The 19,078-nt window shown below is 34.6% G+C and overlaps 1 protein-coding gene across 15 annotated transcripts in view; it reads right to left on the bottom strand.

The window, feature by feature from the left end:
* ZBTB20 (zinc finger and BTB domain containing 20) overlaps positions 1 to 19,078 on the bottom strand; it is an 805,287-nt gene that overhangs the window by 620,604 nt on the left and 165,605 nt on the right. For 3 of the 15 annotated variants that reach the window (XM_059391918.1, XM_059391920.1, XM_059391922.1), the window contains one exon: positions 7,064 to 7,178. The exons of the other annotated variants lie outside the window; for them this stretch is intronic. The gene's annotated coding sequence lies outside the window, so the exon portion shown is untranslated. The remainder of the gene's footprint in view (positions 1 to 7,063; positions 7,179 to 19,078) is intronic. 15 annotated transcript variants of the gene reach the window in all.

Genomic DNA, 19,078 nt, shown 5'->3' with positions numbered 1-19,078 from the left:
GCTATCTAAAGCTATCTATACATTTAATGCAATACCTATCAAAATACCATCAATTTTATTCGAAGAAATGGAACACATAATCCCAAAATTTATATGGAAGAGAAAAGACCCCAATTAGCCAGAGGAATGTTGAAAAAGAAAACCAAAGTTGGTGGCATCCCAATAACAAACTTCAAGCTCTATTACAAAGCTATCATCTTCAAGACAGTATGGTACTGGCACAAAAACAGACAGGTAGATCAATGGAACCGAATAGAGAGCCCAGAAATGGACCCTCAACTCTATGGTCAACTAATCTTCGACAAAGCAGGAAAGAATGTCCAATGGAAGAAAGACAGTCTCTTCAACAAATGGTGCTGGGAAAATTGGATAGTCACATGCAGAAGAATGAAATTGGACCATTGCTTACACCACACACGAGAATAGACTCAAAATGGAGGAAAGACCTCAGTGTGAGACAGGAATTCATCAAAATCCTGAGGAGAACACAGGCAGCAACCTCTTTGACCTCAGCTGCAGCAACTTCTTCCTAGAAACATCACCAAAGGCAAGGGAAGCAAGGGCAAAATTGAAATACTGGGACTTCATCAAGATAAAAGCTTTTGCACAGCAAAACAGTGAACAAAACCAAAAGACAATTTACAGAATGGGAGAAGATATTTGCAAATGACATATCAGATAAAGGGCTAGTATCCAAAATCTATAAAGAACTTATCAAACTCAATACCCAAGGAACAAACAATCCAATCAATATTATAATATAAATATAACTATATATTATAACATCAGTCTAAGTAGAATCTATACCTAATCAAGATATAGTAGAGGAAAAGAATTTAGTAGTGATAAGAAATTCTAGTTAATCTAATAAAATGGATCACAATTCTAAATTAGTACACAACTAATAATACAGCCTTCAAGAGCAAAAACTGACAAAACAAAAGGAGAAATCGCCAAATTCACAATCATATTAGTAAATTTTAAATGATAAATCTCAGGAAATGATAAAATACAGGGTTAAAAATTTTAACAGAGAAATAAAAGTTTTGAGGACCAATATTTAACAAATTTAATCTAATTGATATGTAGAGAACCCTACATCCAAAAACTACAAAATACACACTATTTTCAGGTGTATACAGAACATTTACTAAAATTGCCCTGGTTCAGAAAAGAAGTCTGAATAAATTTCAAAGTATTTAGAACATTTAGCATATGTTTTCTGACCATAAACTCAAAATTAATAACAAAATGTTAATCAAAAAATACCCCAAGTATTTTGAAATAAAGCAATATATAAAGAAGAAATCTAAAAATTCCTTTTTAGAATGACAAATAAAATCATCCTCTAGAAATCTGGATTTTAAAGCAAAGAGAAACAGGCACAAATAACCTTGACAGGAATGAAAAATGAGGCATTCCTATGGATCTACAGACATTACAAAGTCTGTAATGTCAAATTTCAAAAATTTGAAACCCAGATGAAAAGGAGATTATTACAAAGATAATAATGAAAATGAATTTGAAAATTAGAAGAAATGGATAAATCTTTTGAAAAATACATTTTATGAAAATGGACACACAAAAAAGCTGCATATTTAATTCAAAATCTTTTCACAAAGAAGGAAACTAAAATATTTAAGATCTTTCCATACGGAAAACTTCTGGCCCAAATAGCTTTACAGATAAATTCTTCCTGAAAGAATAGTACCAATCATACATGTATTTTCCCAAGGGTAGAAAAAGAGGAATACTTTTTTTCTCACTTGTTTTGTGAGAATACTATAACTCTGCAACCAAAACATAACAAGAACATAATATCTATATTATTTATCTTTTTTAAAAGGTTTTATTTAATTATTTGAGAGAGAGAGAGTACATGGGAGAGAGCACAAATGGGGCAAGGCAGAGGGAGAGGGAGAAGCAGACTCCTGGCTGAAAAGGAAGCCTCACCTAGGGCTGGATCCCAGGACCCTAGGATAATAACTTGAGCAGAAGGCTGGCTGGCGCTTAACCAGCTGAGACATATATATATATATATATATATATATATATATATATATAACAGTCTCTTTTTTTGAATGCAGACAAAAATATCTAAAGGAAAAAATTAGCAAACCTATTCCGTTCCGCATTAAAAAAAAAAAAAAAAAGGATAACACATCAACATCAAGTTGGGTTTATTCCAGAAATGTAATAGTGGAGTAACATTCAAAAATAAATTATTTTAATTTAAGTGTTAACATATTAAAGGGTGAAAAAAAAAGATTTCAATATATCCAGAAAAGAATGTGATAAAATTCAAAAACCTGTGTTGATTTAAACACACACACACACACACACACACACACACACAAAGCCAACTTAGAAAACTGAGAAATTAAGAAAAAAAACCCAACTTATTTAGTTTGATAAGGGGCATTTTTAATGAAAAAACAAACGGACAAAAAAACCTAGTGCAAGTATTGTGCCTTTCTTTGATATTGTACTAGAGATTCTAGCTAATATAACAAGAAATAGAAATTAAAGGTATATGGAGGACACAGACTTCAGTTAAAAGATAACATCTAGGGATAAATAACTTCTGGGGATATACTTGAAAGTTGCTGAGAGTAAATCTTAAATGCTTTTACCTCAAAAAAGAATTGGTAATTATGTAAGGTTTCAGAGGTGTTAACTAATCCTGCTGTGTTAATCATTTTCCATCACATTTCCATCACACTGTACCCCTTAAACTTATGCCATGCTATATGTCAATTATATCTAAATAAATCTGGAAAATTAAAAGTTACACAGATAGGAAAGGTAGAAACAAAACTGTAATTATTCACAGAAATGATGAATGTTTTAGTAAAACTCTAAGGGAACCCACAAAATCTAAAAGAATTAAGCGAATTTAGCAAATACCTAGCTATAAAGTAAATATATATATATATATATATATGAATGGTTTTTTATATACTAGCAAACAGACATTAAGAAAATGAAATTTAAAACACAGTTTACAGAGCATAAAATAAAATCAAATCCTAGAAATTGATCCAACAAATGTATAGAGTCTTCTACATAGAAAACTTTAAAACATTACTAAGAGAAATTTAAAGAAGACTAAAATAAGTGTAAAATATAATGCATTTAGAAACTAGATATCAATTTTCCCAAAACACAATCTCAATCAAAATCCCAGAAAATTTCATTTTGTGGATATTGACAAGCAGGTTCTAAAATGTTTATGGAAACACAAAGGACCAAGAATAACCAAAACAATCTGAAAGAAGAATATATGTAAGGTGTTTACACCACCAGATACAATATTTCTTCTAAGTCTACACTAATGAGCAATGTATTATTGGTACAGGGATAGACAAATAGACTGATGGAACAGTAAAGAGCATCCAGAAATGTGTCCACTATTTACGTAAGCACTTGATCTATGATAAATTCACTGCTAAAGTATCTGAAGAAAGAACCAACTTTTGACAACTGGTGGTTGATCAATTAGACATCTACATTAAAAAGATAAATTAACTAGATTAAATGACTCTTGTATACCCAATCCCCAGCCTCAAACTTAACACAAACAGAAAAAAATACCTTCCAGGGAAAATTCAGACCTAAATGTTAATGACAAACAATAAAGTTTTCAGAAGATAACAACAGAGAATGTCTTCATGATTTTGTCGCAGGCAGAGGTTTTCCTTTTTAAAACAGGATATTTAAAAAATGACTATAAAAACGAGATTGACAATTTGAATTTTATTAAAATGAAAACTTTTGTTTATCAAAAGACAGCTATAACACAATGAAAAGACAAACTTCAGACAGTTATATGTGTATTTGACAAAGACATATATCCAGACCATATAAAGGAACACCAGCAATTCAATAACAGAAACAGTAACAAGCCCAAGTATAAAATGGGCAATGAACCTTCAAAATGCACATTACAAAAGAGGATATCTAACTGGAAAATAAATACATGAAAAGATGTTTAATTTCACTCATCATTAGAGAAATGCAAACTAATGCCATAATGGTCTACCATGCCACACATACCAGAAAAGATAAAATGAAAAAGACAGGTAATACTAAGTGTTGTCAAGGATTAGAGCAAACAGAACTCTCATGTAGTAATACTGAGAGAAGAAACTGGTTTAGTAACTTTGGAAACTATTTGGCAATATCTACTAAAGTTGAACATGGGCATATCAGCAATGTGATTCTTTAGTATACATTAGTTTACTAAATTACGTATACATTTAGTATACATTAAATAGAAATGCAAAACCACTGTCCTTAATGCTTCTAAGCTGGAAACAACCAAAATTCTATCTACCATAAAATAGCCTTAAAAATAAATTTTATTATATTCTAACACAGGAATCATCATAAAACAATAAAATTTTTTAAAAAGTTATAGCTTCATGCAGATGCAACAACGAAATGAATCTCACAGACACAAGCAAAAGAAAATATACCACATGATTCTATTTCTGTACTGTTCAAAAAGAACCAAAACTAATTTATTGTATTAAAAGTCATGATAGCAGTTACCCTTGGGGAGTAGGGGAAAAAAGATGGCACTTCTGTGGTCTGGTGATGCTTAGCTTCTTGGTCTGACTGCTGCTAACATGGGTATATTCACTTTATGAAAACTCACCTAGATTCATACTTATAATTTCTGCACTTTAAAAAAATAGTGTGGTCCCATGAGAGTCTGGTGAAATCCCATTGCTTTTATTTTCCTCTCTTTGTCCTCTCACCACTTGGCCTTGAACATGGGCTCAGTTACAGAAATGTGCATGAGAGTGCAGTAAATAAAGCCATCACTTGCTAGCTGGAGGGCCAAAAAGGGCAGCTGCAGGGAACTGAAAAAATAAGTGATATCATGGAGAGAAAAGGGCTCAGGAAAATAATTCCATAAAATTGCTATTAAATTCTGGGCTTATCCACAAGCTGCACATATATGGATCTGATTTTAATCAGCATACAAAAGAAATTAAGAAAAAAAAAATAACACATAGGTCCATGCATAGGTCCAAGACAACCTCTGGTACATACACAGGAGAAATCTGAAAATAAAGCTGGCATTGGAACCACAAAATACAGCTTGAAACTTCTGTCCTGAACCTAATTAGATCAACTGCCCGCTAAGACAAAAATAACATTCTCTGTATAATTTATAAGTCTCCAAGATTCAAAATTTCATAACAGATATAAATTATTTAATTTATTTAAACTATACATAACATAATATTTAAAATGTCCAGATTCTAGTAAAAAAAAAGTACTGGGCATATGAAGAACCAGGAAAATCTCAATTCACATGAGAAAAGATAACAGTCATGAACACTGAAATGATACAATGTTGAAACTGTCTGATAAAGACCTTAAGATAGATATTACAAAAATGTTCTAACAAGGAACAGTCTTGAAACAGAAATATAAAATAAACAACAAAAAGATCACAGATACTTTCAATGACAAAATAAAGATGACAAAGAAAAGAGTCACTGAACCTTAGGATAGATCAACTGAAGTTATCTAGTATGCAGAACAAAGAGAAAAAAAAATTAAAAGACTCAGGGATCTATGGGGTAGTAACAAAAATTCTAGCATTCCTGTCAGAGTATCAGAAGGAAAGGAGTTAAAGAGTACAGTGCTGAAAAAAATATTTGAAAAATATTTGGAAACTTCCAAATTTTGTGAAATAGAGAAACCTAAAGATTCTAGAAGTGTAATAACCTCAAATAGGATAAAAACAAAAATAATCCATGCCCCATACAGCATTTCAATTTATCTGAACACTAAAGTGTGGAAACTGAAGATAAGAAAAAAAATATCTTGGAAGCATCCAGAGGAAATCACATATCACCTATAGGGGACTGACAATTCAAATGACAGTGGATATCAACAGAAACCATAGAAGCCAGGGATGCCTGGGTGGTTGCTGGTTAAGTGCCTGATTTCAGTTCAGATCATGATCTTAGGGTCATGAGATGGAGCCCCGCAAGCCCACAAGCTGCATGCTGGCTCCACACTAGGCAGGGAGTCTGCTTGAGAATTTCTCTCTCCCTCTCCCTTTGTCCCTCCTCCCTACCCCTGAACTCTCTCTCTAAAATAAATCTTAAAAAAAAAAAAAAAAAAGAAAGAAAAAAGAAAGAAACTATAGAAGCCAGAAGGAAATGACACCCCTTTTTTTAAAGTGCTGAGAGGAAGAAAATTTCAACATAGACTGTATATCCAATAAAAATATCTTTTCAGAATGAAGTGAAATAAAGATTCTCAGATGCAAACAAAACTAAGAAAATTTGTTGCTAGGAGATCTTTTCTAAACGAATTACTTAAGGAAGTACTCCAGACAGAAGGAAAATGATACTAAAAAGAAACTTTATACATCAAGAATAAAGAGAAAGTAACAGAAATGATAAACATGTAAGTAAAAATAATGAACTATTATTCTCTGCTTGAGTTCTTTAAAATATGTTTAACAGTTAAAAGTGAAAATATAACATTATCTAAAGGGGCTTCAATCTATGTAGATATGATATGCAACAATAATGCAAAATTGGGACAGTAAATGACCTTACATGGTGGCAAGATTTCTACATTCAACTTGCAGTGATAAAATACTGATTCTAAGAAGACTATGAAAACTTAAGTATGCATACTGGAAACCTTAGAAACCCTAAAAAACTATATAAAGATATATAGTCAAAAGCATAATTGATAAATTAAAATGGAATACTAAAAAAAAAATTCAAGTAACCCAAAACAAGGCAGGAAATGGGAAATGGAGGAATGGAAAGAGAAGTAAAAACAACAACAACAACAACAAAAAAAAAACCCAAAAACCAAACAAACAAAAAACAAAACAAAACAAAAAACCAGGAAAAAAAATATAAGACATAAATTCAAAAGTCAATAGTTACACTAAATGTAAATGCAGTTATTGATACATATGCATATACACACACTCACACTCTTACAGTTTCCTAGAGCTATATACGTTAAGGAGGAAATAATCATGCTACTGCAGTATGGATTAACAAGAGGGTCTTACCTTAGAATGATATGAGAAAGTTGCTTTGGAGAGATGTCTTTTAAGCTGAGACTATGGAATCAAGATGGATCCACTCAAGCAAAGAGTGGGTTTAAGAAGCACCAGTTCCAGCATTCTTCAATAAAAACATGAGAGAAAGTGAAAACTGAACAGTCACAAGTCTGTTTCAAAGTAAAATAATATTCATGACACTGCAAGTACACTCAACAGCAAATACTATGAGAAGCCATTTACTCCCTGAGAGAAATAGGAGAGGAATAGATACTGGGTCTTGGCTAGAACAACATCTTGTGAAGCTGGGTAGATTCTACCTTGACCTCCAATACTGGGGAACAAGGAAAACAATGGTTCCTTCAACTGAAGCTCCCATTGCTGCAAAGTTCCTTTACTATAGAAAGGCTAATAGCAATTCCGAAGAAAACCACGTTTATCATGGCTGACAAGTGGGAGTCTTGGACTGTACTTCATCCCACACAACTATCCCACCAGAGCTGGTAGGGCCAGTACTACTGCTATTATGGTTGCCTGGATTTTGGAAATCAAGCATTCATCCCCTCACCAGCCCAGGGTAACTAGTACAGTAGCATGAGCCACCCCATAACTGAATGAATTCTGACAACTCCAGCTCCAGAGACTTCTGGGCAAGTCCGTAAGTGGCAAGAGCCAGAAACAAGATAGTTGTACCTCCTGCTATCTACCTGGACACTTTAACTAAAACTCAGACATATATATGTATGTATGTATCAAGTGGTTGAGGACCAAAATAAACAGGACAGTTTCCTGAGCTCTGTTCATGGAGCTCACCCAGGTCCTACAGATATAAATCTCCAATTCATTACTTAAGCCATTCTACAGTTGCACTAGATGAACACGACAAAATCAAGGATGAAGCTACATCCCAGCCTTTTCAGTCAAGCAGGACGACAAATGTTCATGAGAATAGTACATGAACCAGAAAGATGATAGCAGAAAACTTCCCATGCTCAACTCACCACTATGTGACTAAATGTTGTTCTGCTTATTTACTGTTGACTTTTAAGAGAACAGGGTAGGTATTCTGGACAGCCAAATAATGGTCCTTTACTAGAAACACATATTAAAATCACAACAAAAGCTGTTTTTTCCCCAATTACCCTTTTCCTCCCTTAGCTGAGGATAGTGGACTAGATTTAACAGGAGTAATCGCTTCAGGTGAAGGACATGAAGAAAATTAAGGTGCAATGGCAGGCCTGCCATCAGTAACCATGCCCCTTAAAAACACTCTGAGAAGCCAATATTCTGATAATACTCTAAGAAACCAAGAATTTATACAACCATGGTAAATTGGGCACTGCACCAAAACATGCAGGCTACTTGACTTGACATTTGTTTCAGTCAACAACATTCAAGGGAGAGGCCCAATATGTCAAGTCACCATCCCACAATTTAGAGATGACTCACTTTAACAGGAAGAACAGTGTTTCACTCTCATCTCATGGAATCCGGTTCATTTTAACATAATACCACATAGTTCTTAATATGTACCACAGAGGCAACATTGAGCTTTTACATCCAAATGCTGTGAGTGAACGGAGATAGTGTTTCCAGGGTCTTTTTCCTCATTGTCATGGTAACAGAGGGCAAAGGTGGCAATTAGGCTTTACACCTGGGTGGTTGGCATATGGGCCCAGCTTCTAAAACAAAACTGGACCACAGTCACACATGTGTGGGGAGTGACATGCATTAAGTCCATTAATAGCAATGTATGTTGTATTCTTTCATTTTATTTTGGTAATGAATTTATTATCAGATTGCTCTGCTTAGGGTGAAAGGAAACCAAGTCATATTAGAGGCAATTCTTCAGTCATTATGTCTTTGTCTTGTTCTTACCAGGAAATGTAAAGATCTCTACAACACTGTTTTTAAAATTGTAGGCTATATCATAAGTGGTCTTGAAATTAAGATAGTGGGTTGTAGACCTTTAAGGCAAAGGAAAAAATAGCATAAGGCAAAATGAGATAAAACAGTATAGAATGTAACATATATGTCAGTGTCACACATAGAAAGGGTAAATACTGTCTTGTGATATTTTTGTTTCAATTGTATGTCTCTGTGTGTACCAGGTTATGATTTAATTGTATTTCTCTCAGTGGGTTATTATGAAAATGTTTGAAAACTACTGCTATAAAGGATACCTATCTGATTGCCCAAATAGCATTTCCCTACAAGAATGCTATTGACTTTGAGAGCTGGTCAAGTCTCCCTTCTAAGTCATCAGTTGTTATATCACAGGACTCAAAGTCATCTCTTAACCCTGTCAACTAAAATACAGTAGTGATTCCAGCCACACATTTCCAGATGCTACCTAGGAGGTGATGTTACCCTCTGTAAAAAAATATGAATCCAAAAACAAAAGGTTACTAGTTCAATTCATGCATGATGAGAAGCATTTGTTTCCACCTCTCCTTTTGTATCTAGAGCTTGACCTCCAATTAAGATCGCTTTGTAGGCCTTTAGCTGGGATATGTACACTGCTCTACCTACTTCTGCAAATTGTCTTCTGTTCCAAGCACCCATCAATCTGATACTAAATCCATTAGCAAAATAAAACGAAAGGAACACAACATACATTGCAATTAATGGACTTCCATGCACGTCACTCCCCATACAATGTACTAAAAATGGACTCATCTCTATTTGAATGCCTCCATAACTACCTGCGCTTTTCAATATATACCATCTGAGGAAAGAGATTTTCCCCAAAGCTAACCAAGATTCGTTATTTTAAAAGCTCCCTCTCAAAGTGAAACTAGAAATTTTTACCACCAATTTATGCTGACTCAGTATTTATTCTTTGGTGGACCTTCTACAGAAAAGATCCATGGAGGAACCATGGTTTCTAGTCTAAAGAATTTATATTGTAATATTTTTTTACTTCCTATGACTGACTTTGTGTGGACAGTGATAAACAGCTCATAATGCTTCATCTGCTATCTTTACCCACAGGATCAAGGAACAGTAAAATATTTTAAAAAAAATTAAATGAAGATTAAATCAGCTGGTAGCATCGTACTGCAGCACAATACTTACGTTTGAACTTGAGTGGGGGAACTTTTCTTATTTAGAGCAGAATCAAGTCTTTATTCTATAGATTTTTAAGTTTGCAATGACATTTTGAAAATATCAAGAGAAGTAATCTGAATTTATAAAGTAGGCAGAAATGGTAAACTTGCACTTAATTTTTTCACAAACTCTCCCATTTCTGGCAAGCTTGGGACCAAACTATGTGTAACTATAATTTAAAGAGGCCATAAGCTAAAAGTCATAAATACTCTTAATTATTCAGCTCTTTTCCTTCCAGAACCTAAGATAAACTGATCTCTTACTTCCGCTAAAGAGCACTAATGGACGATTAGTTAGAGATAGAGAGCAACCCTTAAAGTAGTATTTTTACAACAGAAAATCACACAAGTCGCTCAACCATTTACTTTTTTATACAATAAAAATGTCAAGGACCAAAAATTGGGCACAAAGGAAGAGAAAAATGGAAATGGAGAATATCACACTGTATGCTTAAATGATAAGAACAAAGAAATATGAGAGGAAAGACCATTTATTTTTCAAATGGAAAAATTGCTCAGATGAGTAAAAGGCCACAGAGTAGAAGGTCTGAGGGGATAATCCAGGTAGACTGCACATTGTGAGTGTGTAATAAAAATTATCCTAAGGGAGAAAAAAACACCTGCTAGATGTTGGGTAAGGTAAACAAATAAGAAAAATGAGGCCAAATTTGCAAGAGACACCAATACCAATACCAAGTAAGCTCTCTTTTGTTATTGTTTCAGTTTTTGGGTTGGTTTTTTTTTTTTTTTTGGCATGCTAAAGTAATAAATTAGCTATTAATAAGTAGGAACATTTGAAGATTAGTTTTACTAAATTAATAACAAAAAAAATCTATGTATGTACATCCAAACACACACATACCTAGTGGGAAAACATTAAGGAGATTCCCGTGCCTCAAATACATTTTGAGCACACAAATTAGGAGATTCTAGATTCAAATAATAACAAATACAAAGGTCATTCTAAAATTAATGAATAAGCTAGATGTAGATAAATCAATAGCATCAAATGGGCACTGAGCAAGGATAATACTGTGCCCTGAATATGTAACTTAACCTGCCCTCAAAGTGGCCATTTTCACAGAGTACTGAAAAACACTGGCAATGTGAATCAGTCACAAAAAGCAAGTATAAAAGCAACATTGGTAACCAAAGACAGACAAGGAAAATATGTATAAAAGGGTAAGATCACCCAAAAGCCTAAGCCCCAGGCGGTTAATTGAACATCTTATATCTGGGCTTCCTGTGAGGTTAAATAAGCATCTGTAAGTGCAGTAACCAGAATACGCAATCTATTCAGATTGTCAAAAAGCTTTTGATAAATGTCATGGCAAAAACTGTCTAAGAGGGTGCCTGGGTGGCTCAGTGGGTTAAGCTGCTGGCTTCGGCTCAGGTCATGATCTCAGGGTCCTGGGATCGAGTCCGGCATCGGGCTCTCTGCCCAGCGGGGAGCCTGCTTCCCTCTCTCTCTCTGCCTCTCTCTCTGTCTACTTGTGATCTCTCTCTGACAAATAAATAAATAAAATCTTAAAAAAAAAACTGAGTTTTTAAGTAAACATGAAATTCAGAATATGTATTTCCATAAGCATGGAATTATCTTAAATAAAGTAAACAATAAGTAAAATGTAGATGTGGAAAAGGCAGTTGAACATTTTATAAATTTTGACTATGGAATTCAAAGTGTCATCTGAACATCCTTTAGAGTTCACTATCCTTTTCAAGTTATAAAATACCAACCACAGCATCATGAAATCTAAAGAGCTAGGATGGCTGCCCATATAATACTGATTAAGAAACTAAGATTCAAGGAGGATTAATCATTGCTTAAGGTTAAAACAGGAAGATTTTATAGGATGTATAATTAAAACCAAAGTTACCATATAAGTTCCCCTACAACATGTGTTGAATATTGTACATCACTTATAATAAGGAATAGAAGAGTAGGTACTTAAAAATAACCTTTGTAATATGGTCCTCCAAAAAAAGGCTTTAAACATCTCAATGTATTGTGGCTACAAAGATACCTAAAATGCTGGGCATCGACAGAAGTGCTTTGAATCTAACCTTGAAGATTACCAGCGTATAACAGCTGGATATGGGAGAATATGCCTACAAAGGAGATATCAGGGAATAATAAAGACATAGGAAAAAAAATCAGGAGGGCATGATGCCATGGAAAATAAGGCCAGAAAAAGCATTTCAAAAAGAAGGAAGTGAGCAGCAAGATCAACCGTCCAAAGAGATCTCAATAAGAGTTTGGTAAAGTGATAAAGATCTCTGATACAGACAAGGTGATCTGGTGAATATATTGGTGAGGAAATGGAAATGGAAAAGATAAACATCTCTGGTGAAATTTGAGTGTAGTTGGGAAAAGAGAGGGGGTAATAATAGCCAACAGCATTTTCTATCTTTTTATAAATGACACTAAAATTCATCAAAGCTGGGAAGCTGGCTCACCCATGACTCCTCCGCCATCCTCCATATCTATTTGATTATTATGTGGTATAGATTATACCTCCACCCTCGTGAATATATTGTCTTACATTCATCTTCCAATGACTCACCAACAGTTACAGGGTAAAATTCAATCTCCTTAGTTTAGGATTTATGACTTTTTATAATCTGACCGAAATTACCCATCTAACCTTACTTCTTATTTCCACCCAAAGATGCAGTTAAATGAGTCAGGTTTTTATATTTCTCCAGGCTTTCCTTGTACACTGTTAACGTTTTCTAGAATGTTAACGTTTTCTAGAATGTTTTCTAGAACATTTCCTAGAATGTTCTCCAATACAACCATTTCCCCACCACTGCCACCCCTGCCCACCTTCATGTACCACACTCCTACTATTCACTTTTCAAATCTCCATTCCAGTATTATCTTTATGAATTCTCCCTTGACCTACTATGTTCCCATAGTAACCTTTTTAGTACCTTCTTAAGTTATGAATACTCACAGAATTCTTTTGTATTTGAGATCCCAGGAGCCCATAGGTGTCTTGACAGTAAACACCCTATATATTTTCATCTGTATGCTTCACACATAGTTAGCATTAATAAATGTTTTTAAATAAATGAAAGGACGGATTTGTTACTAAGGACATAGTACAAACCCAAAGTATAACTAGCTTTAGATTAGGTCATAGGTAGGCAATACATAATTGGCTAACTATGGGAAACTAGTGATTTGTGGGTCACAGGTGAACTTAACTCCTTGAAGATTTTATGTATTTGAAAAGTAAGATGAATCACTTTCTGATATTTTAAAAGTTCACTGAATTACCATTCAATTTGGTGACTCTCTTCACTGACCTCAGCTTGTCCACATTAAAAACAAGAATCACCTAAAAATGCACTCCATACCTACAATATCCACAGCACTAACAAGGATATAAAGTTATAAATAATACATTCCTTGCTCCCACAGTTCATAATCTGGTAGGGGATTTAAGACATGTGGAAATATATACTGCTTTGAGCCATCTTCCAGTGCCACTTAAGCAATAAGTGCCTTATAAAAAGCAAAAAAAAAAAAAAAAAGTATATAGAATGATCCTGTATTAAATAAATGGCTTAGTGAATGTCCCTAAAATGAAACCATTTCTAGTATTCAAAGCCAAAGAATCTCTTGACTCCAGAGAAGGATGATCTTTCCTATTTTAAACAGGTTTTAAGTATCCTCCTACTTAGGGCTAGTAAAATAGCCACAAGTTAAATTGCTTTGCCTATCTTTCTAACATCCAATTGAAAATGTATAATAGACAACACTGGAAATTAAAAACAAATAAGCAAGTAAACAACTTTTTTAAAAGGATTCAGTTAAAGTGTTTTAAAACTTACAGAACAGTTTTGGCCTGTTCTATTGCTTTGCAGGATAGATGGTTGAATAGAAATTTAATGTTTATTTGTTTTTTGTTTGTTTTGTGGCTCATTCAGAAAACTTGGTTTACTTTTACATCTGTTTAAATACCCCAAAATTAGCAGCTTTTTTTTTCTTCCTTAGAGCTTATCTGTTATTAGGGGTTTTGTTGTTTTTCTCACTGAACCCCCAAACTCAATGTCTGTTAACATAAGACAGGAAGAGGTGATATAGGGTAGGAGGAAATTCTGAAATAATAAAATCTCTATTCTATTCTCTATATTTAAACTTCAAAAGAATAAAAGCAGCAAAATTATCCGTTGGTCAAACTGTTTTCTAGTATCCTTGGCTCTTAGACAAGTATCTACACCAATAATTGTCAAATTGGGGAAGGGTCATTTGAAAAGACCCCAGGGGTGGTGATTTTGATCTCTACTTCCTCCACTTTCAGAATCGTTCTTATTCAGGCAACAGATGTATTGCAAGTGTAGTGACTCACCTATTCTCTTTTTAACAGTGATATTTTTATTCTTTGGACTTAAAATTTTATTTCAAGCTGTGGAAAAACAAACAGACAACAACAACAACAACACACACACACAAAACCAAACAAAACCATGACCATGGATCAATCTAAAAGTCCAGGCCCAATTATTTTAAGAGGAGATTCTTTACTACCCATAAACCTGCTTTTTTTTTCACCATAATTCCCAGTCAGACCTGTTGTAAGCATGGGGAGAATACCTCAGAAAAACTTACTAACAGCTTCCCTCTTTTAGGATGGAGTATAAAAGGCATCTAGTTTGTAGTAGGGCCATAGACCTTGCAAGACTTTGCATTTTGGCTTAATCAAGGATTTTCCAGAAATCTGAACTGGTTATGCATCTTTTAAAAAAGAGAGAGAGAGAGAGAGAGAGAGAGAAGCATCCAACCAACTAGCTCTGTAAACCAAGGGAAAAACAATGATCTTAAGAGATGCCTTCTGGGATCATTGTTTCACATCTTAAAACGAGAAGACTGGCTGGCGGGGGGGGGGGGGCGGTGTGGAACAAGTCACAGAAGTCTTGGATCATTCGAACTGTTCTAACTGATGAATCTTCTTCAAGGAAAAAAGTGGGCTCCATTTCTGTTTTTAACAATCCAGAGTGTCTGTAATAGTGCAACTAATGACAACCTTCCCGTTATTCTCACTTAAGAGGAAACCCTATAATAAGAGCTTCCCAAAATGTCAAATAATACTTGTCTCATAACAGGGCTTCTTTGTTCATTCACCATGTCTTTTTTGATATGCACAGATAATAAAAGTTCATGTAAAACTAAAGGTAATATAGAGCAGAAGCCAACACTAATTCTGTATAAATATGTCTGATTAATAAGAGTGCCATTGTTATGGTTATTTCATAATGTCACGATTGTTACAAGAACAGAGGATAGAAGTACTCTTACTCTCACTGTTTTTGTTCATCCTCTGTCATCCAACCAGTTTGTGAATTTTTGTTCAATGGGGAAAATGAAGGATAGATTTTTGTCCATTAATTATTTCTGTTTCATTAGTTCATCTCATGAGCTGTGAAACTAGCTTTAAATTCATGGGAAAAAATTAAGGGTTTTATTCTAAAATTAAACCTCACATCCTCTTAAAATGAACACAAGCTCCACACTTAATTTCTAGGCTCTCTCTTTTCCATGCACAACTACTACACTGCTCTGATGTTCAAGAGCACCTGAAAGATAAAATTTAGCATGACAGCACTAGGATCTGGCTAGAAGCTTAACATGTTAAATAAGCAAAGTTGGAGGATGGATTCAGTTCCAAAAATTAGAACCTCACCCTGGTGAAGAAATAAGTAGAGTATATGGATCTTTATTGGAAAGGAAACAGGAAACAGGTAATAGAAATCAGAATACATTCATGGCAAGCAAGTCAGGCTGTAGATTTTGAAGATGATTCTAAGGCTGGTAGGTAAGTTTACTTTGCTTTTCTCTTTAAATTCTTATCTCCCAGATCCTGGCCTCCCCCCTTGGGGCAGCAGTATAATATAAAAACTTAACAGTCGATCTTAAATTTAGCTGACATTTTTATATCCTTCACAACATACTCTTTAGATTGCACCCAAGAAGGAGATTATTAAATAGTAGCAAGAGACTAGTTACCAGACCATTTTGACCGAACAAAAAAAGCACTACGCCTTCTCGCTGACAAATCTAACAACATTTATACAATCATTATAATCAATTTCATAAATAAAGGGCTATTAATGACTAGGGGGAAAAAAGGAAAAAAATTCTATTTCTCCCAGGTCCCTTCACCGGCTCCTCAAACCCCACATTAGATTCAGCAGTGGAGGAAGCTATGCATGAAAAAAGAGGACTCAGCTGAACAGGAGTCTCCTGTGAAACAGATTCTGTCAGTCAGAAGGCAAGGACACATTTCTGTGATTATTTCAGCCTATTTTTTTGTAGTAATTAGCCAGAGTTCCATTTTGCTGGGGTTGGCATCGCTCACAGCTCTCTTATTTTTTTTTTTAATTTAGGCTTTTCTTTCCTTTTTATAAAGTAAATTTACATATTTTCAGCCTCTCAATCCCTTCTATGTTTTATTTATGAATATAGCCCTTCTTGATGGTAACTTTAATGTGAAAGAGGTAGTAATTAATGTCCCAATCTGCTAGGTTAATCCCTTTCCACACTCTCTACAGAGAAGTTTAAGGTAAGTAACAGTTTACAGTCAATATTAGGTTTAATTATGCTTAATGAGAGTTAGTGTCTCTGTTTACTAACTGCATTTAGGTATGTGGATCCTAGATGAGTTTTCCCTTGGCCTCATTCTGATTTGTTAATAGTGCCACTGTGTACTGTATACTCAGTGCTTAAATCTATAAAGCTGCTCCTGGAGAACAAAGCAAGTAAGGCACCTGTTTCAGTTGAGACACCATTAAATGAGTGCAGCCTGAACACAGAAGCATCATTCTTTGGGAAGGGAGCTATTATTTTATAATGCTTTCCAAACAGATCCATTTGAGAGGCTAATTATTGCCTAATTTCAGGTCCTGGGTAAGTCTATACATATACAAAGCTGTTTCAAACTAAGTATAATCATCAATAGTGGTAGGTATAAAATTTTAGAGTATTAAACACTCCTAAGACTTTCTGTATTAATCCTTCCATTTCCATTCTATTTCACTTGTGAAGATCTAAAACTCCCTTGACAAGTCACTCCCTTGTCCTATTTTTTCCTCCTAATAAACATCCTTTGTCTTAATTTGGTACTTAACTTTATTACAGCATATAGGACACAACTGAGCTACAGAAATAAGTACCAAAACAAGGACTGAGACCTAAAGAAAATCATGTAGTGACACAAAGAAAATTTAATACACATATTTTTTAAAGGATCACTTTTTTGCTACGTTTGTGTTGTGGATAAATTCTGAATACAATTGATGATATAGTTTCTCTAAGTCTATTGATAGACCAGACAATGCAAAAAGCATTTATTGAGTACCTGATCTGAGCCAAACACAAAGATGAAAAAGTCATATTTCCCTCCCTTAAGAAGCTTACCATCTAGGAAAGGAGACAGGCACAAGTAAAACTATGGTATAGTGTGGTAAGTGTTATAGTTATGTGAGCAAATGTGAAGGAAACACTAAGGAACAACGTGTTGATTCTGCCTTGGAGGATAAATAGAGCAGTTTTCTGGGCCACATGAAGGCCATAACAGGCTGACTGAAGTGTAAGAGCAAAGGCATAAAACATGGGAGGACACAGTATGTTAAGAAGACAGCAAATGGGGGCATCTGGGGACTCAGAGGGTTAAGCCTCTGCCTTTGGCTCAGGTCATGATCCCAGGGTCCTGGGATCGAGTCCTGCATCGGGCTCTCTGCTCAGCAGGAAGCCTGCTTCCTCCTCTCTCTCTCTGCCTGCCTCTCTGCCTACTTGTAATCTCTGTCAAATAAATAAATAAATAATCTGGAAAAAAAAAAAAGAAGACAAAAATGGTGCAGTGTGGGTGGAAAGAGTTGTGTGCTAAAGGAAAGAAGGTGAGGCAAGATAGGAATAGTGGGAAAGAAGTTTGGAAATTAGGGGCTCAGGAAGTAGACGGGACCAAATCAAAAATAATTTTCAGTGTCATCCTGTATTAGCTTTTAAGTAATAGGACGAATAAGAAAAGGTGAATAGGTATCTTCATCAAATAAGGAGGAGGTCAGTATAAAACCTGAAAATAAACTGAATTTTTCTCAGCATACTTATCTCTAAAAACTATTTTCAAATTTCATAATCTCTATGATGTATTTACAAGCCCTTACATTTAGTTCAAAGAATTATTTTTTTGCCATGAGAAAATAAAATTCCTAAAATGTGTCTATCTAAGAGATTGTTTTATTATATATTAATAGAAGCTACTGGGGGGAAGAGCTAGTAGATTCATATCCCAGGACAGTCTGGGATATCTGAAAATGATTAAATGTACTTAATAAAATAAAAATTTCCTTACAATTTCAGAAATTTTCTGTCTTGTTAAGAATTCTACAATTAGTTGTACATATTGCCTTTACTTTGGCTTTTAGAAAATAGAGGTAAACATCTCCTTAAAAATCACAAATAATGGGTCTAAAAGGAAAAGAATACAATCTAAGCTATATACTTAATCAGAAAAAAAATTCATACATCTGGATGTCTTTCTGCACTTAGCTAAACTGACCTTTCTGCTATGTCCTTTTTATTTCAGTACCTTAAGCTACGACCATCTGTGAAATGCACCGGACCAGTTTATATTCTCCCTCATCATGCTACTTTGAACCGTCTAGATGACTTTTAAATTACTGTCAGACACTGGGCATTCATAGGTAGGTACTTACCTCTCTACCTTTGGTCAAGGGAAAGTGAAAAGCTTAGATTCAAAAATAATAAAGTCTCTGTCACCCTGATAAACATATTTAAAAAGTCACTCTCCTCCTGATAGCAGAGTTATATAAAATAAGAATGATCTTGGGCACCTGGGTGGCTCAGTGGGTTAAGCCGCTGCCTTCGGCTCAGGTCATGATCTCAGGG

This window comes from Mustela nigripes, chromosome 2 (genome assembly GCF_022355385.1).
Source record: "Mustela nigripes isolate SB6536 chromosome 2, MUSNIG.SB6536, whole genome shotgun sequence".
In the NCBI taxonomy this organism is placed as follows: Eukaryota; Metazoa; Chordata; class Mammalia; order Carnivora; family Mustelidae; genus Mustela; species Mustela nigripes.
This window is presented reverse-complemented; position numbering and strand designations above follow the sequence as displayed.